Below are 27,000 nucleotides of genomic sequence, written 5' to 3'. Positions count from 1 at the left end.
CACCACTTCTGGTGCTGGTGCTAACTAGACATAGACTCTCATAGACTTTCCTGCCTGGGCTAGCTTCGAACCATGTTCCTCAGATCTCAGCCTCCTAATAGCCAGGATTACAAGCATAAGAAACTGGAGCTCAGCTAAAAATGTTATACAACTGCATTTATATTGTGAATATTTTATAGTTTGTTCACCTATCATGGATACAAATCTTTAACTTACTTAACAAGTATATAGTATTCCACTCATGTGTACCTACAATTTTACCAGTCTCCTTTAACGGGCATGGAGGGTCTTGCTGTGGTTATTTCTAAAGGTTTTGCATATTCCTAGCAGTGGAATGGCCGGGTTCGGTGAGGGTATACACATGTTCAATTCTACTACGTAACTTTCAAAAGAGAGTCAACAGCCAATGCATCCGCCGGGAACCAGGGTGTAAGGACTGCTTGCCAAACGGGCCACCCCGAGTGCCGGGATCGACAGGAGAAGGTACGCCAGCCGCCATTCGAGTTTGCGTTTTCTGGCTTGCTAAGGAAGCTGAACATCTTTCATGTATTTATTGATGTTTTTATTTCCTCTTCGGAATCATTTATCCCTATCTCTTGCCTATGTTAACAATTGAGTCTTCTTACTAGCTGGAAGGAGGGTCTATACATTCTGAACACGAATCTGGTCCCATTCTAAGCGCTGTTAACTGCTCATCCAGGCTGTGATTCATCTTTCGGCATCACGAGGCCTTCATGTACCGTGGCTTCACCCTTAACTACAACTCACAGGATTGCTGGGGGTTCTCACTGCCCTTCAGCCCTGGGGCAGTGTGGGAGGGAGCCCCTCCCACCTTCCCGCCTCAACCGGAAGAGAAGCAAGCCTGGCTTGGCCTCGCGGCTTGGCCACATGTCTAATGGCGGGGGGGGGGGGGGCCGGGCCTCGGGGTGGGGGGGCTGTAGTCCCCGCCCACAGTGGAAGTTTCATGACATCACCTGACGGGCATCCCAGTCAGCTAATCAGTCAGTCACCCCAAGTCCTTCCCCTTCCGCCTTTGTCACCGTAATAAATCCTTCTCCCCGCCCTCTGGGCGGCGGAGACCCGTTCAACCATCAAGCTGTCTCCCCGGGATTCTCTTCCCGCGTCAGACACTTGAGGGGGGCTGGCGGGGAAGGAGATTTCGGCATTTCTCCTCAACTCAGCAAAGTCCACAAAGATACGCCTTATTCCTTCTGCCGGCGGGAGGGGTAGGGCTGAGTCTCTTTCATAGTTTTGGGGTTCAGGCATTTTCCCCGGGAGGTAGGGGAATAGGGGTCCTCAGAGGCCCCGACACAGGATAGTTACTGCCAATCCATTTTACAGACGGGCAACCGATCCTGTGTGCTTAGGAGCTTCTCCCAGAATGAAGAAGAAACACAATGGAGCCAAGATGCTTGTGACCCTGAGACCTCTGCTCCCTGATGACCTTTCTAGACCCTCCCTTTTCCCCGGGGCGATAACTGGGTGTCTGTCCCAGTGCTTGAGGATGGAGAGAAGGGGAGGAGGGCCAGGGAAACTGCTGGGTGGGGGGGGGGGGAAGCCCCGAGGGGCTAGCCCGTGACTAGATGGTGGCACCAAGCACAAGGCCACGTCCAGGAAATGGGCTCCACGGTACCACTCGCGGGAGGGCGTAGTGGGGAGGTTGGTTCCGTGGTGCTCTGCAGGGCTGCTGCGGAAAGCCATGTACGGCCTGGGGGTCGGGGGGGGGGTGGGCTGAATGAGCTAACACATGTGACCCGGATGCCCAGCTGTGGGGTCCCCGAGCCCGTCCTACCCACGGGGCTGCCCACCCCCCGGGAGCAGAAGGCACAGCATCTTTCCCCCTCTGTACCTGCCATCCAGGAAGCATTTGCTGGAGGAGCAAACACTGCTCAATGCCTCCTGTTCTGGTACCAAAAAAAAAATCTTGTGGCTCAGAGTTTCTTGGCTACTAGCAAAGGAATTGGGGCCAGGCACCAGTGGCTCGTGTCTATAATCCTGGGAGCCCAGGAGGCTGAGATCTGAGGATCAAGGTTCAAAGCCAGCCTGGGCAGACAAGTCCAAGAGACTCTTATCTCCGACGAACTATCTACAAAAGCTGGACGCTGAGGTGTGGCTCAAGGGGTTGAGCACCGGCCTGGGGGCGGGGGAAGCCTAAGGAAGAATAAGAGCCCCTCAGGGCCAGCGCGCTGACTGAGGTCAAGACTCTAACTCCATTCTGCAGCTGAGCGTAACACAGTGTGTGGCATGAAGCAAGATTATAAATCACTTCCAACCACGTCAGGTCCTGTCTGGCTGCCAAGTGACCCTGCACCAAACTCAAGTAAACACTTGCAGGTTCTGGGATGTGGAGTTACAGATAAGGGATGGAGTCCACAACACTGCGTGTTTAATTTTTCTGATTATAACTCTGAGAACAAAATGCATATTCCAGTGTAACTCATGGAGTACACTGGCATGTGCACGCAACCCCCCCCCCCCCCCCAAATATCACACGGAGTAAGTTTTCATCAAATAAGACTCTCTCTTCTATGCGTAGGCTTGAGGTTTTCGTCTCTATTCATTTAAGAATTCTCTGGTCGTAGCCCATTAGATCGACCCAGCCCATATGAAGAACGCCAGTCTGAGATCTCTCTAGGTTCTGAGGTGTTGGGTGAAGTCCCAGGCCGAGGTTGCTGCCTTCTCTGAATCGGTCACGTGCAGGATGCTAGCTTGGGTTGGGGATTAGATGGGATTAAATGATGTAAGTGAGGCTCCTGCTTTCTCTCATACATAGAGCCATATGCACATGTCTACAAACTGACGAAAGTACAGTCTGTGTAGGGAGGATTACAACGCTGCGACTCCTTCAAACAACAAACTTGCAATAACTAAATGAATACCAGGAAGCTAGAACATGGGGGGGGGTTTCTTCTTGGTAGGGGGGGGAGATTGGGGACAAGTGATGATAACAAAGGTTAAGTCTGTTTTAAGTATTTTATTTACATATTTATTGCGGGTCCTGGAGCTTGAACGCTGGGCCTAGGTGCTGCCCCTGAACTTCTTTTTGCTCAAGGCTAGGGCTCTATCACTTGAGCCACAGCACCACTTCCAGCCTTTTCCGAGTAGTTGCTGGGTGACAAGAGGCTCGTGGACTTTCCTGCCCAGGCTGGCTTTGAACTGTGATCCTCAGATCTCAAGTTCCTGAGTAGCTAGGATGACAGGCCTGAGCCACTGGCTCCCAGATTGATTCAAGTATTGCAAACATGATATTATAACAGGGTAATAAGAACTTCAGGCCATACTCCCTTCTTACATTTCATGTATGGAATAAACATATTGTCTGTGACAAAGTTTTCTATGTTGTACTTTGCAATCTTTCTATTATCCCCAAATAACCAGAGCAAAAGCCCTTCCCTTGCAATTCTCTGTCAACTCCAAACAAGTCATCCACTGTGGTACCCAGAGTAGGCCACCCCTCCGGAGAGAACCCCCATCTCCGCTCGTCCCCTTCCTAGCCACAGCCATATTCCTGGCCTCCTTCCTCATCCGCTCTCAGCATCCGCGACGCCGTTTCTGAGGCCCTGACAGACATGCCCAAGTCACCTGCCCAAAGCCAAGGTCTCGCACCTTCCCTCTCATCGCTTGTCGGCTGAACGGCTGCTTCTGCTGCTGACCATACAGACTCGCTTTAGAAAGGAAATGACGAGAAGGCTCACCCACGGGCCACCCTCCTTATAAAACCCTTCCTGAGCCGTCCTGCGACTCCTCTGCAGAAAAATGGGAATGTTTGGCTCGGAGTTAACCGCGCGGCACAGTCGAGTTGTACCGACCTAAGTGCCCACTTCCTAGCGGACTGTGTCCTCGTGTTTCTCGAAATCGGTCAGCAAGTTGTCCACACCACTCCACAGGCGATATTATTGTATATCAAAGGGCAACGTTGTGACCCCAAAGTAGGCAATATGAAGGGATTACATGTACCACATGTTCTACGTGTTCTACAGCTACTTGCTGCAGTGCAGCGCCCAGGCCGGCAGCCACGCAAGCGGGAGGCAAACCCGGATGCCGCACGGGGAGTCTGGCGATTGCAGAGAACGGGGCAAGCTCTGCAGGGCCCCCCCGGCCCGCGCGGGCCCAGGCTCCCTTCTGCATGGCAGCGAGAACAGACAGCCCCGGGGCTTCACTGCTAAGAGTGACCAGAAGCCTAAGAACTTGCTGAAAATGCTCTCAGAAAACAAGAGTCAGGAGAGCCCCCGCCCCAGCCCCGAGGGAGGCAGAGGCTGAGCACCAAGATGGCGCTCGCTCCCCCACCCAAGCCGCCACCTGTCACCAACAGCCACGCCCTGGACAACTCTGCCCGCTGAACTCTGCCCTCCACCTGGGGGAGGGCGGAGGCCAAGCGTCCACCCGAGGAGCCGTCGGCAGGGCCGGGCCTGCTGTCAGGACATTCCCGCGGACGGCACGGTCTGCTGACACGTTTCCCAAGCAATGATGCTCGGTATTATCCCACGCCAACCTCTAATTAGAGACAACGGGCCGTGGCTCGGGTGAACACTCAGCAGAGAGGACCGGAGGCAGGCAGGGGGCTCTGGGACTGGGAGGTCCACCCAGAGGGCTGCTCTCCTGTGAACCCCAAGCTTCTAAGTCCAGATGAAACTTCAGTGGTGGTGGACGACTCGTGCATTCGCTTGTTCAAGGGTTGTTCTTGGAGAAACCACCACAAATCACAGGCCTTGCTGTCGGGACTTGTATCTTAGTGGACGTGCACTGCCATGTGCAAATGAGGAGACATGGACAGAGGTAACCGGTGAGCCGGGATGGCGGGAGAAGGGGTGCGGCCACGGTGTCCCCCGGGAAGAGGCGGAAGGCCCAGGCCCCAGGAGGTGCAGGGCGGGGGGGGGGTGGAGGGGGGGCTGCTGCAGGGGTCATAGTCTACCGGCTTCCTGTAGAGCTCACCGTTAAGAACAGAACGACCTCTACAGAAACCGCGCGTCGCAGTAACAGGGCAGCATCCTGAAAAGGTTCCACCCATTGCTTCGTCCCCAACAGCTTCGTCTAGAATCCATCCAGAGATCTTATGATCAAAAAGTACTGGGGGTGGGAGGACTGGGAATGTGGCTTAGCGGTACAGTGCTTGTCTACCATGCAGGAAGCCCTGGGTTCGATCCCTCAGCACCACATACACAGAAAAAGCCGGAAGTGGTGCTGTGGCTCAAGCGGTAGAGCACCAGCCTTGAGCAAAAGGAAGCCAGAGAGTGCTCAGGCCCTGAGTTCAAGCCCCAGGACTGGCCAAAAAAAAAAAAAATAGTACTGGGGAGGAAATAGAAGACCACAGACAGACATGACACAGACTGAGCAACCCTGCCAGGTCTTGTTGAACCCGCTCTACAAGGCACTTTCCCTAAAAGACCAAAAATAAAACAACACCCACACTTAGCCCTCCTAAAGACTGGTAAGGCTCGATTGAGAAGTATGATTTCCAGTTTCTCTGGAAAATGTCTCTTTGATCTGCCTAATTAGATGAGAAAGCCTGGAATCAAAGCAGCTCCACGGGAGGAAGCTAGAGAGTTGTCTTCGTTCGGCTCTGGCGTGCACTCATTTTATACTCCAACGCTTTCTGCTGGCCTCGGCCTTGGAGCAGAGTTCTGCGACCCGGTCACGCACGATCCTCCTCCTGGGTGAGAAGCTGGGGTCACAGGGTTCCCTTGCCGGGAGTGGGGAGCCCCGGCGACCCTCCTGCAGGTTGGGAGAGGCACACACGCTCACAGAAGTGCCCCTGGCCCCGCACTCACAACCACCTCCCCGCAGGACTAAACTCCAGTACTGTGTGTCACAGACACGGGAGGCTCCATTTTTGAAGTGTCCGTTACTGATGCCAGGGAGCTCGTCGGTTAAGAGCAGCGATCACACGGGAGACTCGTTGACACCGACTTGCTAAGAGAGAAAAACTAGAAAGAACTGGAAGAATGAAAGCGATACGCGACTTACTTCCCGGCCACCACGAGCGGGTTCACAAGCACGAAGGGCAGCCACAGCACACGGAGCTGCGGGCACGGATCACGGGGCCGAGGACAAAGAGGGCTGACGTGGTGGTCATCGGACTATCGAGTGAGATCCTGAAGTTTCCTCGTTTTTCTGCACTACTGGTCAGTGTGACAACAAACCCTGCCACCTTTGCGAGAAATGCAAGTCGTGTGCTCTTTGGGCAAACAGGGAGGGAGGCAATTGTGGCTCACCGCTGTGCCTCTGGAACTCACGCGGAAACAGGACTAGCTGAGGACTCGTGGGAGCCCTGGGCTTTTGGCCTGCTGGGGGGGGGGGTTGGAGAAGGGGGGGGTGACATCAGCACAAACCAGGGCCGTGCGGGGATGTCCGGTACGAGCCGAGAAGTGCCAGCCTTTCGAGCTTCAACCTCCACACGCGTCCTTCTCCGATCTCGCTTTGCCAGTGTGGTGATCGACTCTGACGCACCCCGAGGCATGGAGACCTGGGGGAAGCGCGCTCATCTTCTCTCCGAAGGGAAGCAGCTCAGAACGCTGTGAACAGCTTGGTGAATGGCCCATGTCCCACCTGGCGGGGGCCGCCCTTGTGCTGTGCATCTGTGCTGTCTGTATACAGGTTGCTAGTCCATCACCAACTGTTCAAGAATGCTGGACTTGCCCCCGCCCAGCCCATTCCAGCTCACTTACTGCTGTCTGGCTACACCTGCTGGAAGGTACGCCCCACGCCTTGTGTCTGTCCCCAAGAGCCCAGGCCGGTGCTGTGCTCCAAGGAGGAGGAACTGGCTTCAATACCACGTCCAGTCCAACTGTCGGTCAGACTCCCCACGGCTCGGCTTTCCTAAGAATGCTTTTGGTGTCGACAATCCTACTGGAACACGTGGGGTTTGGAGATGGGAGGCGAGGACTTCCATGGATGAAGGGCAGTGTTTCCCATCACCAGCGGGGCGGAGGGGGAAGCCCGGCCCCCCCCTGCCCCCTGAAGGCCGCCAGGTAGCAGGGCAACCGCACTAAGCCCACACTGACGGTTCTGCAATGACCCTGCTGCGTGCATTTCTAAAGGGAACTCTGGGAACCACTCAAGAGCTAATGAAAACCCCAATTTCTGGAGGAAAGCGGAGATGTTTGATCTAAACGTAAACTGAGTCCAAACAGGACAGATCCTGGCGAGAGAAAGAACGGAAACCCCCCACTTCTGGGTACTCAAGAATTCAGTCCGAAACTTGTGCTTACCTCAAAACAGGCCTGCAAATCAATCCCAATTCTTGCTCCTATGGCATTTTACACAAAATTATCCCAATACGGATTGGTCTGTAATCTTTACTGCAAAATGAGAATGCTCAAATTCCAATTCTGACTGGCAAGTGGTGCGTGCGATTTCACACCCACAGGACGTGTGGCGACCCTTCACCTCAAGTGTAAAATGAGCTCCCCAGTTAACTGGATTGACTTAGTGATTTCCTCCTTGCTTTCAAGTCCCAGTGAACACAGGAAGCAGATGTCTGCCTCACTAATCAGAGCCCAGGGTTTAATAATTCAGTGTCTCCTAAGAATAAGTCTCTACGGAACACACTTAAGTGTAGAATATGGCCCACTTTCTCTAATGAGCAATTCAGGAAGATTTCTGCATCCCCCACAAGAGGTAAGGAGGTGTTTTAGAGCACGACGGGACAGGCCAGAAAATGGCCTCTCCCAACTTCCTGCCCAGGAGCACCCCGAGGAAGGATAAAACTCCATTTCCCCCAAGACAAGGAAAGATAAATACCAGTCTCTTTGCTGGAAATTCACTTGACTAAACATTTACTGGCTCAAGAGGCTGACCTGCAAGTGGGTAGAATACTGAACTTGGTATTATTCAGCTTCAAGTTTTCACTGGAGAGACCACATCATTCAAATACATCAAACTCATCTTCAGTGTCTCCTCCTTCGGGGCCGCGGTTCTTTTGCCGGTCCTCTAGAGCACTCTCGTGACCCAAGGCAAGAAGACACCAAGTTAACGCAAAACTTGGTATCCCGGACAGAAAACATACATGGCATCATTTCATACATATTCAACAAATAACTAGGAAATGATTTTTGTAGCCTGATAACTACTGTAGACTTCAGACTGCCCACAATATAGTATGAATTCCTGAAAACCTATGTTGTATTGGACTTTATTTTTTGAAACTTCTGGTGCCAGCTCTAGGGCTTAAAGTCAGGGCCTGGGTGCTGCCCCTGGGCTTTTTCACTCAAAGCTAGCACTCTACTGCTCAACCACCTAAGTGACAGCTCCAGGCCTGCCCTGCCTGGGCTGCCTTCAGACCATGATCCTCAGGTCTCAGCCTTCGAGTACTAGGATTACAGGCAGGAGCCACCAGTAATTGGCTCATTTCACCTTATTTTTATACGTAACTACTGATGACCCGTTCAACTCTTCCAGAAAGTTCTTGGCCAATCTTGATTGAAATCATGTGCCACAATGTCAGATTTTTAAAACAGTGATTCCTATTAAACCAACACCAATGCCGAGTTCGAAATCCAGACATTGCCAAACTGTTCTCAGATCCCTTAGTGACCAGCATGTATAGCATGAGCAGAAACAAAATTAAGTGGGTCCTCGACACTAATAATTAGCGTTCAGTTCCAAGCAGCAGCCTTTTGGCTTCACAAATGAGGTATTTTAAGAAGAATCTTCAAGAGAATGTGGCTATGAACATTTAATTGTACAAAACAAACACATACAGAAGTTGTAGTTTATTTTTTCTTTAAGAATAGGGTATAATATTTTTACACTTTGTCGGTCATGGGCTTGGACTCAGGGTGTGGGTACCGTCTCAGCTCTTTCTCTCAAGCGTTTTCTTCTCCATTTGAGCCACAGCTCCACTCTCAGTTTTCTGGTTAACTGTAAGAGTCTCATGGACCTTGTTGCCCGGCCGGCTTTGAACAGCGATCCTCGGATCTCAGCTTCCTGAGTAACGATCACAGGTTTGAGTCACCAGTGCTTAGCTTTAAGGCAACTTTTTAAATTGAGAATTAAGGTTTGAGCCAGGCCCTGGCGGCTCATGCCTGTGATCCTAGCTACCCAGGCTAAGATCTGGAGAACTGTGGTCCAAAGCCTGACAAGGAAGAAAAGGCAGGGAGGGATCCCCAAAGCCACCACCAAAAGCAGAGTGACAAGTGTGCTCAAGAAGTAGAGTGTCAGCTGAGCCAACGGAGAATGAGGCCCCAGAGCTCAAACCCAGTACCACCACACACACACGCACACGCAGAAGAAAACTGCAGTCTTGTTTGCCTTCTCCCTATTCAAGGAACCCACCCTGGCAGTCCAGCAGGAGCTGTGGTGAAGGACCTGTGGTACCCAAGTTCCCTTGCCTGGACTTAGTACAGAACACAGCTTAAACACACCGCCTAGAAGAATCCAGGCAGAGGTCCTACCCCAGGAGGAAACCACACACTTGCATTTACGCACGCGCGCGCACACACACACCCCGCCTACCCAACTCCCCGACTCACTACCCTGCAGAGCTGGGGTAGAAAAGTTTCATGCTGCAATTTAAATTATCTTTATTATCCATGCGCTTGTTCAACTCGGAGAACAAAATCAAAAACAGCAATGTCTGATGACTGTAGGATAAAGGAATGCTCCATCCGCCTTCCATACAGTTAAAGAACAGCTCAGCCACGCCAGTCCACCAGCGAGACTGGTCACGTCCGGCCACGCCAACCTCTGACACAGCCAGAGGTTTTAAAACAAAAGCTTGTTAAACCCCAGAGCACAACCTGCTTCCCCTATGGACTCAGTCTATGCTGTCCAGCAAAGCGATGTTCATTCCAGTTCTCCAAGCACTCAAACCCAAAGGCTCAGACTCTCTGGAGACAAGGCATGGGCTCTGACCAAGCAACTCTTGCATTTGAACACACGTGTGAGCAGCTTCTGGCAGCATCCACACCTCGCATGAAAAATAAGTCATTCTTTAAACCTTTACCTCATCAAAAGTAATGTGAAAAGTACTAGGTTTTAAATGCTTTTCAGAACAGGACTCACCACACACGCGTGCACACATATAGTATATCCTCTTACACAAAATACATGTGGTTCTGAGAACCATACTTAAAACTTTCATAGTATCTTTTCTTTCTCCACCACAGGCCTCAAGACCTACACCACTTAGGACACACCCTAGCCCTTTTTGTATGGGCTCCACCATGATCTGCTCATCTCTACCTCCCGAGAAGCTGAGATTACACAGGTGTACCACCTCATACAGCTTGGAGTTGTTTTTAGGTCTGCCGTTTGTTCCAGTTCTGGGCACTGTCCCTAAGCTTTTATGCTCAAAACTAGTGATCTACTACTCGAGCCAGAGTGTTTCCAGCTTTCTTGGTGCTTCACTAGAGGTAAGAGTCTCAAACTTTCCTGCCCAGGATGGCTTTGAACCATGCTCCTCAGATCTCAGCCTCATGAGTAGCTAGGGTTTCGGGTGTGACACTGATGGCTGGCATACAGAGCTCTGTTTTGCCTGAGCTGACCTTGGGCCCCAGTCCTGTATCATCTCCTGAGTAGCTAGGCTCACAAGCATGCACTACACCCAACCTGAGTAATAAACTTGTTTTTAAAATGCCAGTACAATATGGTAGTTTTTTTTCTTATAGTTTTGTTTACATAGTCACTTAGACCAACAATAGACTCCTATGGGCCTGAAAAGCTGGCCTACTTTTTCACAAATGGTGCCTTCAAATGACTTGAATTGCCGTGAGCGTTTTCTCTTGTACCCGTGGGTCTCTCCAGCTGCTCCTGTCCCGGTCAGCTCCCAACATGAGGGCCAGGTCTTCGGGCTCCTGGGGCAGGCCGAGGACCACTCCTGCCCTCAGAACCAGCAGCGGTCGGGTGAGTTCTGGTGACACCTGCACCCGGTAGTGCCCAATGTGGCGCACACCACTAAAAGGCCCCTTGTACCAAACCTTAGACAGCCAAAGTCCTCAAGGTCTAGAGCTATGGCAAGGACCAAGTGGGAAACAGAGGGCAGGCAACCAGTAGGCCTTCGCAGTGTGGTACCCCCAGCAGAAGAGGGTGCGACTGGGAGGGAAGAAGACAGTGGGAGCCTATGCATACCATGGCTGCCGGAGTCAGAGGGCTGAATGGTATCCATTTAAAGAGCTGGGGAAACATGCAATGAAATTACTTCAGCAGAAATGGTCTGACAAGATACCTGATTCTGAGGGGCTGGGGATATGGCCTAGTGGTAAAGTGCTCGCCTCGTATACATGAAGCCCTGGGTTCGATTCCTCAGCACCACATATATAGGAAAAGCCAGAAGGGGCACTGTGGCTCAAGCTGCAGAGTGCTAGCCTTGAGCAAAAAGCAGCCACGGACAGTGCTCAGGCCCTGAGTCCAAGGCCCAGGACTGGCAAAAAAACAAAACCAAATAAAAGAAACTTTAAAAAAAAAAATCTGATTTTGAATCCCATGTGCTCAACCTTCCCCAGAGAGGCTGTGGCTCCGAGGCCTGAACCAGCCCCGGCTCCCCGCTCAAGCACCCTCTCTCGAGGTGTGAAAGGCTGAGGCCCAGCTGAAAAGGCCCCCAACACCACAGGCGGAGGGAGTAAGGAAACATCTTCAACTCCTGACTCAATGAAAGGACCCTGGTCCCCTCGGCCACGCCTCCCTTCAACTCCTGACTCAATGATGGGACCCTGGTCCCCTCGGCCACGCCTCCCTTCAACTCCTGACTCAATGAAGGGACCCTGGTCCCCTCGGCCACGCCTCCCTTCAACTCCTGACTCAATGAAGGGACCCTGGTCCCCTCGGCCACGCCTCCCTTCAACTCCTGACTCAATGAAGGGACCCTGGTCCCCTCGGCCACGCCTCCCTTCAACTCCTGACTCAATGAAGGGACCCTGGTCCCCTCGGCCACGCCTCCCTTCAACTCCTGACTCAATGAAGGGACCCTGGTCCCCTCGGCCACTCGTTCCTTCACTGGGAGCCGACTCTGCTTCTCTCAGTGATGCATTTCTTGTCGACAGGTCTGACTTGCCAACACCCGTCCACATAGAAGCAGCAGTCCGCCTGGGATGGGTGTCACGCATGGCCACTGACGACGTGCCCGGAACAGTTTCTTCAGACGCTGTGACTTTTCAGGGTGACTTCCAGTGACACCACGCTGTCCTCCGAGGAAAGTCGCGGTGAGTGGTAAGCAGGAGACCCGTGATCTCCTCAGGCAGAGGAGCGCTGCTCCGACGGCCGTTACTCTGACCAAGTACAATTCCAGTCATATCGCTCAATACATCTGTTCTGAAGTCACACTGTTCTAACTTACAGATGCAGCAATGGAATTCAGAAGTTACACATCCAGAAAACCTAAAAGGGCTAAAGGATGGGATTATCTAGGAACCTTGACCATTTCCCTGAAAATGGGCTGCAAATTGAAAAGCTATAGGCAGTCCCAATCACGTTTACTGTGTAAGTACACATTTTTATAATCATTTTTATAATTCAGGTATACAGTTTATGCCATGAATTTGATACTTGAAGACCTAAGTCACACTTAAAGAAAAACATCTTCCTAATAATTAAAAGTTCTAGAAAAAAGTACACCATTGAAAAATGACACCTTGAAGTTATTCTGAACTATAGCTCCTGTGAAGGCAGGAAAGCTCCCCCCCCCCCCCCCCCCCCAGGATCCATCTCTTGTCTTGGCTCTCTATCACTCTTCTGGCCCCTTTCATGAGGAAGCACTGGGTGGTGACTCGGGAGTCTGTGTGGAGAGGCAGAGGGAGATGGCCACGGGAGCGCGGGCCCACAGGCTGACAACATTCCAGGCGTGTGGTCTTCTTCTCAGGGAAGGAGCCCCGGCTTCCCCTTCTGGTTCCCAGGTGAACACAGGGCCCTGCTCAGCCGACTCTCTCCGGGCCGACCTCAGCACGTCTACTCTCCTTGGGTGAAGGAGTCTGTTTGTGGTGTGCCGGGGGTGTGCCGGCAGGGCTGTGAAATGGTGACCCAGCGAGGGCAGAATTCCCCTGAGCCACAGGCCAAAAGGCTCATCCTGACAACTAAGGCCACGAAAAGATCTGAAGGCAGGTTCAAAGATTTACTTCCAAGTTTCCTAGGCCATGACCATCAAACTGGCGACTGTATTCACAGCCTCAATTCTCCGTCATGCTCCATATTCTGGGAATATTTACTTGGGAGCGAATGTTACTGGTTAAGCCATATGGCCATGTACACTAGAATAGACTGGAATGAGATCAAACTCACTGTTAGAGAGCCCCCTTAAAGGAGGGCTCCGTGCTCGTGTGAGTTCCCCAGACAGCACAGCCCCTGGTGGCTCCTGTCTCAGGCAGGAGGTCTCGCCATGGCTCATCTCCATCTCTACCTCCTACTTTCGCTGCACTGAGGTCAGCTCTACAAGTGACCACCCCCCCTCACTTCTTATTTCTCTGGTCTCTTTCATGTGCACTCAACTCAGTTTTCAGGATCTAAAGGTCTTTAAAATATTCATTCCAGTGGGGACCAAGATGTTTTCTGCCTGGTGAACTCCTCCCGGGTGTACCACAGGCCAAGGCCCAGGCAATACTGCGGCGGGACCTGGTGAGGAGGAAACACCGCCATCGACACAAGCATCACAGAAGGAGCTTTTAAAAATGTAGCCTGTCATAACCAAAAACCAGCTAAATAGGCAACACACATTTAGTTTACACTGCAAGTTCATTTTAAACACCTACTGTTTTCAATGCACTATCTTTTAAATACATGAGTTAAAATACCCACCTAATGTTATTAAGCACATAAGAGTACACTTAACAAACCAAAGTGAGGTGGGGGTCAATATTCCTTATAACTAAGGCAAGGGGGGAAGGGGAGTATAATGGGGGTTGGGAGGGGGCCTTCATCTTCCAGTACAAAACTCAGGACTTGCTGAAGTATGCTTTAACTTCAGAGTACCAATTCCACCAATAAAAACACCTGCAATAAACTCACAGGTGAACCTTTTCCTGAGCATTCAATCCATTCACCTGAAGAGGTGATTCAGCAGTTCCTTTCCTAACCCACTATAACCCACTAGCACTTCTGCCCTTACATATTAAAGTCCGGTTTTACAAATGAGTAGCATTTTTTCCATAGGTATATTTGGCTACAATTCGGGTAGTGTATTCTAATGCAGACCTTTTCTTCTTCTTATTATTTTGTTTTTTTGCCAGTCCTGGGGCTTGAACTCAGGGCCTGAGCACTGTCCCTGGCTTCTTTTTGCTCGAGGCTAGCACTCTGCCGCTTGAGCCACAGCGCCACTTCTGGCTTTTTCTGTATGTGTGGTGCTGAGGAATCGAACCCAGGGCTACATGTATACAAGACAAGCACTCTGCCACTAGGCCATATCCCCAGCCCCTATGCAGACCATTTTTGAGACTATTGGCAGAGTGAAAGTTTGTAATTATGGCATTTAAGACTGTTACTGGATCTATTTTGTGCTTTTTTATTCTGATCAATAATAACTATCTCTGGGCTAAGTAATCTATACTGCAAGGTAGATAGAAAAGAAAATCAGCTAACCAAACAGGAATGGGAAGAAATTACATAAAATATCAGGTCCTATGAACTGAAAACCTTAGCTGTCTCCATAATACATGGACAGGTGGGTAACACCAGACGTGCCTGCCAACTTAGACACACAAAGTTCTTTTTCATACTTTTTATTAAATCTACTAATTCGCCTAGCAAGGTACTATTTGTATGTGAGAAAACATAATTTCCAATATATTCAACTTAGGGCTCTCCAAGATTCTGAGCATGCCATCACCAAAAAAAATTTGCAAACCTAAAAAACAAAAAAGGGGAAAAATTAAAACAATGTAAAAGGTAAAGACTTCTTAGAAAAGGTTTTTAACTTTTATTAATTCAAAACATTAACATTTTTATCTTATGTTTATTTATTTTTGTCTAACATTAAAGTTTTACACTGAAATAAGGCAGTTTACATATATTAAAGTATTAAATTGTTACATATAGCACCTGCTTAAGTATTTAATATTTAATGGTTCAAAACATTTCCACACTTAAAAAAACCTGAAGCTGTATTTTAAAACAGCATTAGTTTTATTTTCCTCTTAAAGAAATCATCATGATGACATTCTATGCCTAAGTAAAATCAAATTCTGTTCTTGTACAACTGTTACCTTTAGAAACTTTTTGTCCATCAACAGTCCATTTAGCCTTTTCAGTTCATTAATGTGTTCATAAAGTAAGAAAGATATTATTGTTCAAAGTTCTCTAACCTCAAAAATGCCTGATCTACTATGGCTTTTTAAGAAAAATAATTTCTGTTTAGCTAAACAGAAGAAGTTAGAATTTCTAAAAATGCACCTGTTAGTAACGGTTCCTCAACCTTCATTTGAGCTCCTGGACTCTAATCTCAGCCTCTCAAGGGCGAGGAATACAGCATGTGCCATCTTACCTGGCCACATTGAGACATTAATGATACACAAATAGCATTTATTATGGGCTTAAAGACTATGGCATTTAAAATTAGCTTACTAGTTCTTCTATACAAAAACAAGAGTTCAGAGTTCACATTTCCAGGAGGAATGTAAAAGTCTTCATCCTGAGGAGATTTGGTCAAGAAAATGCAACTCTGGACTCGCGGGTTTCCTCCTTTACGGGCAAGCCTGCAGGACCTGGTGTGAGGAAGCAGTCTTCCCCGCACATGTGGACAACTCTCCCTCATCATTACAGAATGTCACCCACATGAAGGAACAAAAATGATTTTTTTTCTAAATTTTATGTCACTTTCAGCAACTAAGGTTAAGAAGCAAGCACATTCTGCAGAGAAATGAGCCTCTAAAAGAAAACCTGGGAACAAATGTGGCTTCTTTAAAAAATAAAAAATATTCTCTGTTGAAGAAGTTTAGAATTTGCTTTCCGTATTGCCCTACCAACTTGGGTGAAATTTAATTTTCTCAGCATCTCATCAATTAAGCCAATGCGTAACGTAGGGTAAAATGTGGGGTTGGTTTTGCTATTAATGCTATTTCATGCAGTATAGAAAATGAAATCACATAAGGAACCACTTACTGAACTAACAGCTGAGTGTAAAATCTGCAACATGACCAAAAAGCCTATAAATTTATAATGCCTATAAACTTATAAACTTAATAATGAAGAGTATACTCTGAAAAAAGCTGTATAGAAGTTTTATTACCTTCAACTGTTAAATGTTTTGAACATATAGCAAGCAAACCTCTAAGATTCTTTACCATAGGAAAAGACTATGACAAGAATTCTTACTTTCTAGCCTGAAAAACTTATTAAGCCTGGATCTCTTTTGTTTAAGAATTAAGCCTTACTACTTTAAAAAAAAGTCATTCCATCTAAAATTCCAACAGACTCAGGTTTTTCACATGCTAAATATTTTGTTAGTTAAGTAGTCACAGAGCTTTCTTTTTTTAAAAACAACAACAACATATCCAAAAGGTGTGGTTATTGGTTAGTGCGTGGTTCACTAGGTCAGCAGCACTATTAGACATCTGAAGGTAGTTAGGGGATGTTAGTAGGCTGAGGCTTCTTGCTCTCAACCTGGAGGATCTGGCAGATCTCATAGAGGAGGAGGCTGGGGTAGGGAGCAGACATGGGACACAGGCCTCCCTGCCCCTCAGGTGTCGCCATTACCATTGTGTGTGAAGTGGATTCAGGAGGCGTGGACCGCACACTTCTAGCCAGAAATCGGATGGCCTCACAAGCGCCTCATTTCAGCTGAGGCCTCGTGTCTGTCTTTCGCTTAGAGCTAAAAATAAAAATACATGTGAATGAACAAATGATCATGGAATGAAATCTCTAACATGACACTAAATATACCCGAAGACATTTTATCAGAGAAAAATGAAAATGTACACATTTTTACAGAGACAATCCTACTTTCAATGGAAAGATGTCCTGACGTTAGCTGGGTATATAATAATGACAATCTAATTCCAAGTGATTTCCAGAAAACTAAAGTAGTATTCATTTTCTGTGATGACACATTCATTTTCTATAACTAAGTTTAACACTGTCACTAATGAAGCTGATGAAGTTAGAACAGCATTTTAACTCATATATATATATCTATACATATGCACATGTATGTGTGTGTGTGTATATATATATATATATATATATATATATATAGAGAGAGAGAGAGAGAGAGAGAGAGAGAGAGAGAGAGAGAGAGAGAGAGAGGCAGGGCAAGAAAGCAAACACGTGTAACGCCCAGCTCTCACAAAGGTCCAGCCCAAAGTAATCAACGTCTATGTAGTCAGAGGACCTACACCAAGAGCAATGCTACGAGGCATGTGGAGATTACCAGACCCTCCAATCAAAGGCAGGCCCTCACGCCTTGAGGCAGTCCTGGGTGAATGCCTCCGGTGCTGGAAGTCCACATCAGGTGTAACAGTGTGACTCAACCTCATCAGCGACCCGTCCACTCCCCCCCATCCTGGCCTCACTTCTGGGTGGTGAGGCTGGGGGCAGAAGCCGAGGACAACGCACACTCAATGGTAGCAGAATGAAACCACAGAGCTGCAGAAAAAGCTGCCAAAAGCCCAAACCATTCCATTGCCAGTGACTGACCTCCTCAGGTCATCGTGTGTCTCTAGTGCTAAGCTTAGGTTTTCAAACTCCTAAATCAGTCCTGAGATATGTCTTCATTTGTGAATGCTGGGAGTTTCAATCCCAGACAAAACACTTCGAAGCCTATGTTAAAACGTTAGCCAAGTTATCTTTAAAACAAAACCACCTCATTTAAGACTATTTCGTTCAACTAAAGTAGTAATTTAAAATTGAAAAGTTTTACTGCCAAAGTTACACTAAAAGAACTGGCCCTATCTCTACTCTCCTGAACAGAAACTTTATAATTTTTATACCATATGTGTACACCCACACTAAATCCAAGGAGCACATAAATTATCAAGTAAAGCCATTTTGTGGAAGGAAATGACACATTATCAAAAAACAAAACACATCAAATTTAGGCTCCTGATTCAATTTAAGACATTATCTTCATCTTAAAACAAGAGTGGTGAACACATTTCCAAGTTAGTTTGTTTTCCAATTTTTTTCTTCATGGAGCCCAGGCTAATATCTAGACAAATGCCAGTTACCTGGTTGGGCTGTGGCCTGGCCAGGGTTCGGAGCCGGCCTCACGGGGGGGGGGGGGGGGGGGGCTGCCTAGCTCTGGTGGCACCCCAGCCTCAAGTGAAGGGAGGGTGGGGAGGTGCGCTTCCCGCCCTGCCCGTGTAACAGGGAGGCTCTGTGCAGTCTGTGTTGACGAGCTCGTGGCTGTTGTCACGACCGCAGCCCCTGGCTCACGCTGCTCAGAGCCCGGCCCCCTCCAGTCTGCCGCTGCATCCCCGAGGAACAGACCCATGTGCTCTCTTAGACTAAATCCCAAATGTCTCCTGCATCACCGAGGGAAGCTGTGGCGTCACCCCAAGCCTTTTCCAATTCCTACTTGCTACCATTCTCAGCCTGGCCCCTCCCTCTGCGTCAGTCCTTCATGTCTGTCCACAGTGGCACTTGGGACAGCCGCACAACAGGCCTCAGGCCCACAGCATGCACTACTTCCATGCGGTCACAGGCTTTTGATGGTACACAGACTTCAACGCTCTGAAGACTTAAGTTACACTACACGAATGGAAGACTCCACTTGTTGCTTTGAGAATGTTACAATGAACTCTTGCATTTAACAGGTTCAGTGAGTTCTACTGAGTTAGTTAGACACACCGACAAAGTGGACTCCATTTCTGTAAAAACAATCCCCACATATTCAAGAACATCTAGTGCCGAATGCATTCTCACGACCGAAACCTCTTCTGCGGAAGTGTCAGCCTCCGGGGAGGGAGGGTGACCCCGCAGCCCCCACCCCGGGGCCCTTGCCAGGCGAGTCCCATCTCCTCCACCACACACACACACACACACACACCATCAGTGCCCCGCACTTGTGTAGAGTTGTGCAATGTCACGCCAGCCAGCCGCCCAGCCCTCCCAGGCATGCTACTCTAAGCACAAAACGTTCACCACTCAGAAAATGGCAGCTCTAAGGACTCAGAAGCCAGGCAGCATGCTCCAGCGTGGGGTTAAGACAGTGCTTAGCTGTTTGGAAAGCATGAGGCTGGATCTTCTTTACTCCTTAAGACAAAGTACACACCAGACATACATACACAAGGGCAGGATAGATAAAATGTTCAAAAAAACTTTAGGGCTGGGGATATAGCCTAGTGGCAAGAGTGCCTGCCTCGGATACACGAGGCCCTAGGTTCGATTCCCCAGCCCCACATTATACAGAAAATGGCCAGAAGTGGCGCTGTGGCTCAAGAGGCGGAGTGCTAGCCTTGAGCAGGAAGAAGCCAGGGACAGTGCTCAGGCCCTGAGTCCAAGGCCCACGACTGGCCAAAAAAAAAAAAACCTTTAAAGTACGGGAAGGACTTTGACATGTAAAACCTAGCAACCAAAAAAGATGCAACTGATTTTTTTTAAAGGAAAAACTAAACACCCAACCATATGAAAAACAAATAACAGGAGAGTATTTGTAGCAAATATTATCATGTAGAGTTCTTAGAAATTGCTAACAAAAAGAAAAACTCCATAAAACGTGTGCAACAATTATAGATAATTCACCAAGAAAAAAAATAACCAGCAAACAACAACAACAAAAAACACCCCCAAAATACCCGCAAGTCTCTTAAAACCAAAACACAAACCAAAGGAAAACGGCGGGGAAAGGGGCAGCAAACCCCGCAGACGGATGGGCGAGACGGACCCGGAGCCTGGGTCTGGTGCCAACTTTTCCTCCAAGGGTGAAAAGCACGTCTCTCAACATCTACGTCCCCACGTCCTTGTCCCGGAAATCGGTTTGACTTCCAGGACTAAATCCTGGAGCCTTCTTCTCCCATGTGAGGAAAAGTATTTGATAAGAAGACTATTTACAACAGTTACACTGCAGCAGTGCTATTAATACGCAAAAACAAAACCAGAATCAAAACAGAAGTCTTGAGAACAATCCTAATGTCTATCAAAGAAAGAAGTTTAAAGAAAAACAAAATGGGTGGCCTTTCACATAGCTAGGGAAAATTATCAAAATATATTACTAAGCACATAGATGATGATGCTAGCAGACAGGTGCCCCTCGTCATTTCAAAATTAGCATATATGCATACATGTATGAACACACATCTGTGTTTTTTTGTGTGTGGAACTAGGCAAGTATTCTACCACTGAGCTACATCCCCAGCTACTCCAAATATTTTTTAAAAGTAGGACAAGTAAGAAAAGGAGAGTCAACACACAGAACAAACAGGAAGGTGCTAATATGCTAATACATGAAAAAACGGGGAAGGACTTTTTACTTTTCACCAAGTGTCGGAGGACACGCTGCTCCATCAGCAGTGAAAACTTCTGCAGACCGAGTCTTGGACCACAGAGCAGCAGTGCTGCCTTTCAGTCCCGTCTACTTTGAGCCTCTGTGAACTTGAGAATTCATCTGCAGCCAGAGCCACCCAGAGCTCGGGTGTCGCCCAAAGTGAGACATGCCCTGGGGCCTGGGCATAGAGGGTCTTGTCCTGGGCCGGTGCTTGCTTTCCCAAACACCCTTCCGTGTGCGCAGCACCTGAAAGCACACTCCTGGGTCAGCAGTTGCGCAGAGATACTCAATAGCACAGCATGTGCTGACAAGTTAGTTCCACTCAATTGTTTAGTAATCTCACCCAGTCATTGCTGTAGACTTACTCATAATCAGACTCCAAATCCAGCTCCTTGGAAAGTTCAATCTGGTTCTGCCCTATGTTATTTCTTTTATAACCAAGATTAAGGAATATTATGAAATTTCACTGTTACTGATAAGATTTCTTATCTACATCATCATGTCTTAAAAGTCTCTTGAAGGTCAGATTTTGTACACTCACTGTGAAACACAGTAAATATACATCAAAATGGTTAGCAGAGAGTGACTACACTCTGAAACAAATCATTAGACTCATCATAGAAACATCTAACAATAATCCAAACGTAAAGGGCCTATCTTTCGGCCACAAAACAGATTCTAGCCGCCGCCTTTTTTTTTGGTCAGTACTGAGGCTTGAACTCAGGGTCTGGGTGCTGTCCCTTAGCTGTTTTTCACTGAAGAATAGTGTTCTACCATGAGCCAGAACTCTACTTCCAGCTTTTTGGTGGTTAACTGGAGATAAGAGTCTTGCAAACTTTCCTGCCAGAGCTGGCTTTGAACCACAATCTTCAGATCTCAACTTCCTGAGAAGCAAGGATTTCAGGTGTGTGCCGCCAGCAACAAGTTTTCCAGTTATGTGCTACGCCATCTCAACTGTCCTGTCCACTTCCAGTTCAGTAAGTACTCACACATTCGCCGTATTGTCACTGTCACCACCTCTGGACACTTTTCTCCACCTTAGGAAACAAACTTCCACACTAAAGTTCCTTTTTTCTTCTGACCCCAGACAAGCCACATGCTACTTTGTCTCTGTAAACTCCATTACTTTAGGGACCTTGGATGGGCGACAGCAGCAGTGCTGGCCTTTTGTCTAACAGCCCCACAACCCCATCCCTGTGTAGCATGTCAATGTCTCTCTTTTTCAAAACTGAACATTCCATTCACCTATCAACTGCTCCTTTGGTTGCTTCTACCCCCAACGATTCTGAATGCTGCTGCTGCTATTGATACAAGGGTACCAAGATCCCTTTAAAACTGTACACACACACACACGTGCGTATGTACACACGCACTGCAATTACTAGGTTGCACAGCACTTTTACTTCTCACTTTCTGAGAAACTTCCATACTGTTTCCTTCTCAGCCACACGCGGACATTCCCACCAACAGTGCACAGGGTGATGAAGAATCACTTCTAAGGCAGCTAGCACTGACAAGAACTTGAGTTTTTAATATATATTACACAATCCTTCAAACAACATTTTACTAGCTGAGAGCCCTCATCTGTTGCCAAGTACCTACCATCCCATTCCCCTTTCCCTATTCGCAAATAAATGTTCTCTTGTAACCAGTCCAGTAAGCTACCTACATTATATACTGTTACATCTGCAGCTCACTAAACACTAAAAATATTAACAGTGCAAGGATTCTGAAAGACATCAATAAAAAAGCAAACATAATGGAAAGGTATCTGAGGGTCCCAATGTAAAAGTAACCTAAATCTGCTGAGTATCTTAACAAGTAGCCTTCACAAACACCAGCAACTTACTAAATAACTTGGACTTGTTCTTATCATACTATTTTCAAAGAACAACTCAAAGTTCAAATTAACCATTTTGAGAAAGCTCTTTAAATACCACCCAACTACAGCATCCTCAGGCCCCAGTGTGCATGGGAAAGCCCATCCCATAGTTCCTCTAAACAAACAGACCCTTGGCGTCATTTTCAAAAGTTTGGAACTACATGCTATATTGACATTAGCTTCCTAAGGGAAAACTAGGCAAGAAAAATAAATATGCAAATATATTTGCTATTCAGCAGTAGGATAAAAAAATCTAGTTGTACTCTAAGATTAAAATTTCAGTATTTCAATTTCAAAAATCCATGCCACACATGGTGTTTGCAGGGTTACCCTGATCAAATCAGTGCGTACCGTACTGAAATGTCACACTGTACCTATTAATATGTACAATTACCAGATGGCAATCAAAATAATAAACCAATAGTACACAATTGGTTTTAGACCTTATTCTATTACACTTTGGTATGTTTACCTTACCAATATCACAATGTTTTTGTGATTATCAGCGATAAAGTTATTTCACATTTTAATTATTTATTGTGTATGTGTGTACGCATGTACACACCTGTCCTAGGGCTTGAACTCTGGGGCCTGGGCGCTGTCACTGAGCTCTTTTGCTCAAGGCTAGGGCTCTCCAACTTGAGCCACAGCTCCACTTCCAGCTTTTTGTGGTTAATTGGATATAAAGTCTCATACACCTTTCTTGCCTGGACTGGCTTTGAACCTGAGCTACCAGCACCTGGTTGCTTTCTCCCATTTCTAAAACCTCAAACACAGACTGCAACCGGCCACAAACAAGCCCAGAAAGCTTCAAGTACAGAAGCACAGCAGCAGTCCTCAGCAGAAGGAGAACGCAAGTCTATGAAAGCTCTGGAACACACTGCCCTTGTCTGGTCAGTCCTAAGCTGTGCACACAAGAGCACTGGAGGGTTGGCTGAGGTGAAGAGAGATTAAAGGGAAGAGGTAAAAATAAAGAGGATGAAGGCAGCCCAGCAGGAAGGAGGACAGAAGGCAGTGGGGAAGAAGAGCTCATCAACAGAGCAGGGCCTAGCGCATGAGGCAGGTGCAGGATGCTTTTAACAATTACCATGGATTTCAAGCTAGACATGGGCAACTGTCTGCGTAAGTTAGCAGGGGAGGCCAAGGAGATGCCCACCTCCCACCCTGGAGTGGAGGAGGCCAGGACCCAACAAGGACCAACTGGCTTTGCACAGTGCTGGCTGTGGGTGTGGGGGAAGGAAGACAACGCATTAGGATCACCAAAACACAACTGTAAGGTTCCACGTGAGGGTCTTCACCACAGAGCACACGGCAATTCATAGGCTGAACACAGACCAGCAGGTTTTGTTTCGAGTCATAATGAAGACGCTATGAAGTCTGTCACCATGCAGGAAAGACCACTGTGGATCAAATAGCTGAGATGTCTACAGAAAGAGAAGTAGTACATGCCGAAGATAAAACTCTAATAGTTCAAAGTTACAACACACCAATAGGCAAGGACTTGGAGAAACCTGGGGTGGGCAGAAAAAGACATTTCCATAACAGAATGAGTTTAAAGAGAACGACTCTAAAGAGAAGCCTAAAACTGGGAGGAAAACAAATGTCAAAGAACTCCTAGACACGTCTAACCCTCTGTGGAAGGTACACGGAACTCCCAGAAACATCCCCAACTGTGGATGACAGGAAACTCCCAGACCTGTCTCTTCTGTGGAAGACACAGAACTCCCAGACACATCATTACAAGTGCTTGTTTAATGTTATTCCCTTCAAAATAATGCTGGTGTCAAAGCTAACGGCTTGACCCTGACAGTTAGGTTGGCATTCACTGTTCCTAAGGCTCACCCACCTGGAATGGGTACTTTGAAAAGATCTTCCTGCTGCCAGATGCTGGTGGCTCGTGCCTGTAAGCTAGCTACTCAGGAGGCTGAGACCTCCTGCCATTTCAAGCCAGTCCCAGCAGGAAAGTCCATGGGACTCTTGCCTCTAAGTAACCATCACCACCACCACCACCACCAACCACCACAACAGAAGAAAACCCTCCCTATGTGGAGCTGTGGCTCAAGTGGCAGAGTGCTATTCTTGAGCATAAAACGTTCAGGGATAGTGCCCAGGCCCTGAGTTCAAGCCCAAGGACTGGCACAAAACAAAACAAAATCTTACTAGCAAACATGTCCTGAGTCAGTAGCTCTCCACTGGCAATCACGTCATCACGCAGAGCTGCTTCCCACATCCACAGCAAGACACGGGTGCCCAAACCACCTGCCATTAACAAACTCCAGAGCAGAGTGAGAATACCTTTGGGCACGAGCACCGGTAAAGCACAGAGCACTCCGCCTGACTGCAACATCTTCAATGTTCCGTGTGCAGCACCCAACGTGGCCACAAACGGCAGATTCTGTAGTCAAACGACTCAAATCCTGAGCCAAAGACCAGAGCTGATACCGCGACACCACACGGCGTTAAGTACATCTTCTAGGAGGGCGAGTCACACAATTGAGTACCCTGTTTCAGAGAAGCCGTCCCAGGGGGAATTCTTGTCTTGCTGCGGTAATCCTGTTCATCACTATAATCTCAATGGATAAAAACATCCCAGGCTCAACACTGTACTGAATCCAGCGTTCATATACTCTGGTTCATCTCAGCGAGCAGCTTTCATTTTCTGTAGCCTCCCCGCTCCCAGCCTTTCTCTTCCTGTACCACACAGACAATTCAACGGCAGCCTCTTTCCATTCCTTTTAGGTTCTTAATCTGGATAATGTCTCTTTAGACTTCCATGTGGAAGAGAGAGAGAAAAAAAGACAGAGGGGGGGATTGAAATATACTGGAATTAGATACAAAGAAGAGAGTAACAAAATATAGAAGGTATAACAAATACTAAAGCTATAATGGAAATAAATGCTCGATGAGCGAAAAGTCCCTTGGACATCCAGTTAAATTTCATGATTTCATGATGGTATAATACATACAATCCAAACAGTAAACAAAGATATGGTCTTCACTTGCCTGAAGGAGCCTCAGGGATGGGCATTTTCTTTTTATACATTCTTCGTCTCCCCTGGATGTGCAGAACATGTTCTAAGACCCTTCTGAGTTAAGGCCTCAGATAACAGACAGCAAATAACAAACCCTGTACATACCTTTTTTCTTCTACGATAACGTTTTACTTATAAGTTAGGCACAGTGGAAGATTAATAGTAAGCTAGAACTGTGATAATATGCCAAAATAAAAGATTCCTGTAAGCTACTCCGAACACTACTGTGCTCCAGATATGAGATGTCTCCCAAAACTCATGTACTCAAGTCTTGGCCCCCAATGCAGTGTCAAAGGTGGTGCTCTAGGGAACTGACTGGATCATAAGGGCTCTGACTTCACCGAAGAATCGATCTTTAGACAAGATTCGTAACTTGAAGGCACAACTGCAAGGTAGGGACTCGCAGCAGGAAGTAGGCCACTCCCTGATGCTGGTCCTTGTCCTCAGTCCTTCCTGCCCCAATCCCTAGCCCCTACTCTTCTGGCTTCCCTGGTGCCAGCAGCCATGTTATGCCTCACCAAGCACGGGATCAGTGGAGCCAAGGGAAGGCCCATGGGCTGAAACTCCTGAAACGGGGAACCAAACAAAACCTCTGTTCCTCTCCTGTCTTTGTCAGGTATTTTGTTGTGATGATTACAGTTGAAAACTTAGCAATTGTTAGGTTCTGGAATTTCCCATTTACTATGTCTGGGTACTCACTACTAACAGCAGGGAACTCTCCTCCAAACACAAAACAAGGCTGAAGGGAGACTCCCACATATACTTGTTTTCCTGGTGCCCCAAAGAGCCATTTCTTCTTTGCATCCCATGCTATAATCCAGTGTGTCTTCAACTCTGACATGACTGAATGGGCCCCAGCCCTGGAGGTTCTTGTGTACCAGGAGGGACACGAGTCTTCACTTCTAACAAGCTCTCTCCAGAACAATAGCAATGCTGTGGATGTTAAGACATTTTGGCAAGCACCGACCTTAAAAACCCAAGCAAATCCACTGCAGATACCAGATAACCCCATAGTCAAAATGAACACATACTGCAGTCACAAGAAGTAGCAACACAGCTACTGTCTAAGCAACAGTGTCTTGCAGTCTTTACTAATCTCCTTTCAACTAAACATAAAATAACCAACTTAACTAAACCACTCAGTCATACCTGGTAATTAACTCACCTTCAACTTTTACTTTATACACACACACACACACACACAATACTTATTTATACTTATGTGTATGTGTCACATGTGTATGTCTATACTTTTTGGTAGTCTACAGTCCTGTGCTAGTCAGAAAGGCAGTTGGCACTTGAGACACATTTCCAAGCCCTTTTTGCTTGTTATTTTTCAAAGAGGTCACACTTTCTCCCCAGGCCAGGCTAGATCACACAGTTACTCACACTTCCTGTGCAGTTGGGGTGATTGATACACGTCACTACACCCAGCTCGAATAAGGGCTCCCAAACTTTTTGCCCAGGCTGGCCTTAAACAGTGACCCTCTTGAGTAATTAGGATTACAGGTGTGAATACCTATGTCCAGTATAATATTTTTTAAATGAATAACACCTATCTATCTGTACTATTTCTTATGGTATGCAAAAGAAAACAAACATCTCCCCATGAAAATGTTTGATAAATGCTTCAATTAGACAAAGGTCATATTTTAAAAGAAACAAGTTAGAGGAGTCAAAGTAAATGTATTCCTTTTTTATATCAGTAACATGCATAAGAAAAGGGAGGAGAAGAAATTCATGTA

At 47.4% G+C, this 27,000-nt stretch overlaps 1 protein-coding gene and 1 long non-coding RNA gene across 2 annotated transcripts in view; both read right to left on the bottom strand.

The window, feature by feature from the left end:
- Nucleotides 1–27,000, bottom strand: part of Xkr6 (XK related 6) — a 146,684-nt gene that overhangs the window by 78,165 nt on the left and 41,519 nt on the right. The window lies entirely within an intron of this gene.
- On the bottom strand, nucleotides 47–23,067 carry LOC125339278. Its single transcript, XR_007208520.1, has 3 exons — nucleotides 22,957–23,067; nucleotides 21,835–21,836; nucleotides 47–91 (listed from the first exon to the last, which is right to left on the bottom strand). It is a non-coding gene; the product is annotated as an uncharacterized LOC125339278 (long non-coding RNA).

This window comes from Perognathus longimembris, chromosome 21 (assembly GCF_023159225.1).
Source record: "Perognathus longimembris pacificus isolate PPM17 chromosome 21, ASM2315922v1, whole genome shotgun sequence".
NCBI classification, from domain to species: Eukaryota; Metazoa; Chordata; class Mammalia; order Rodentia; family Heteromyidae; genus Perognathus; species Perognathus longimembris.
The sequence above is the reverse complement of the archived record's forward strand: the minus strand, read 5'-3'. Positions and strand labels throughout refer to the sequence as shown.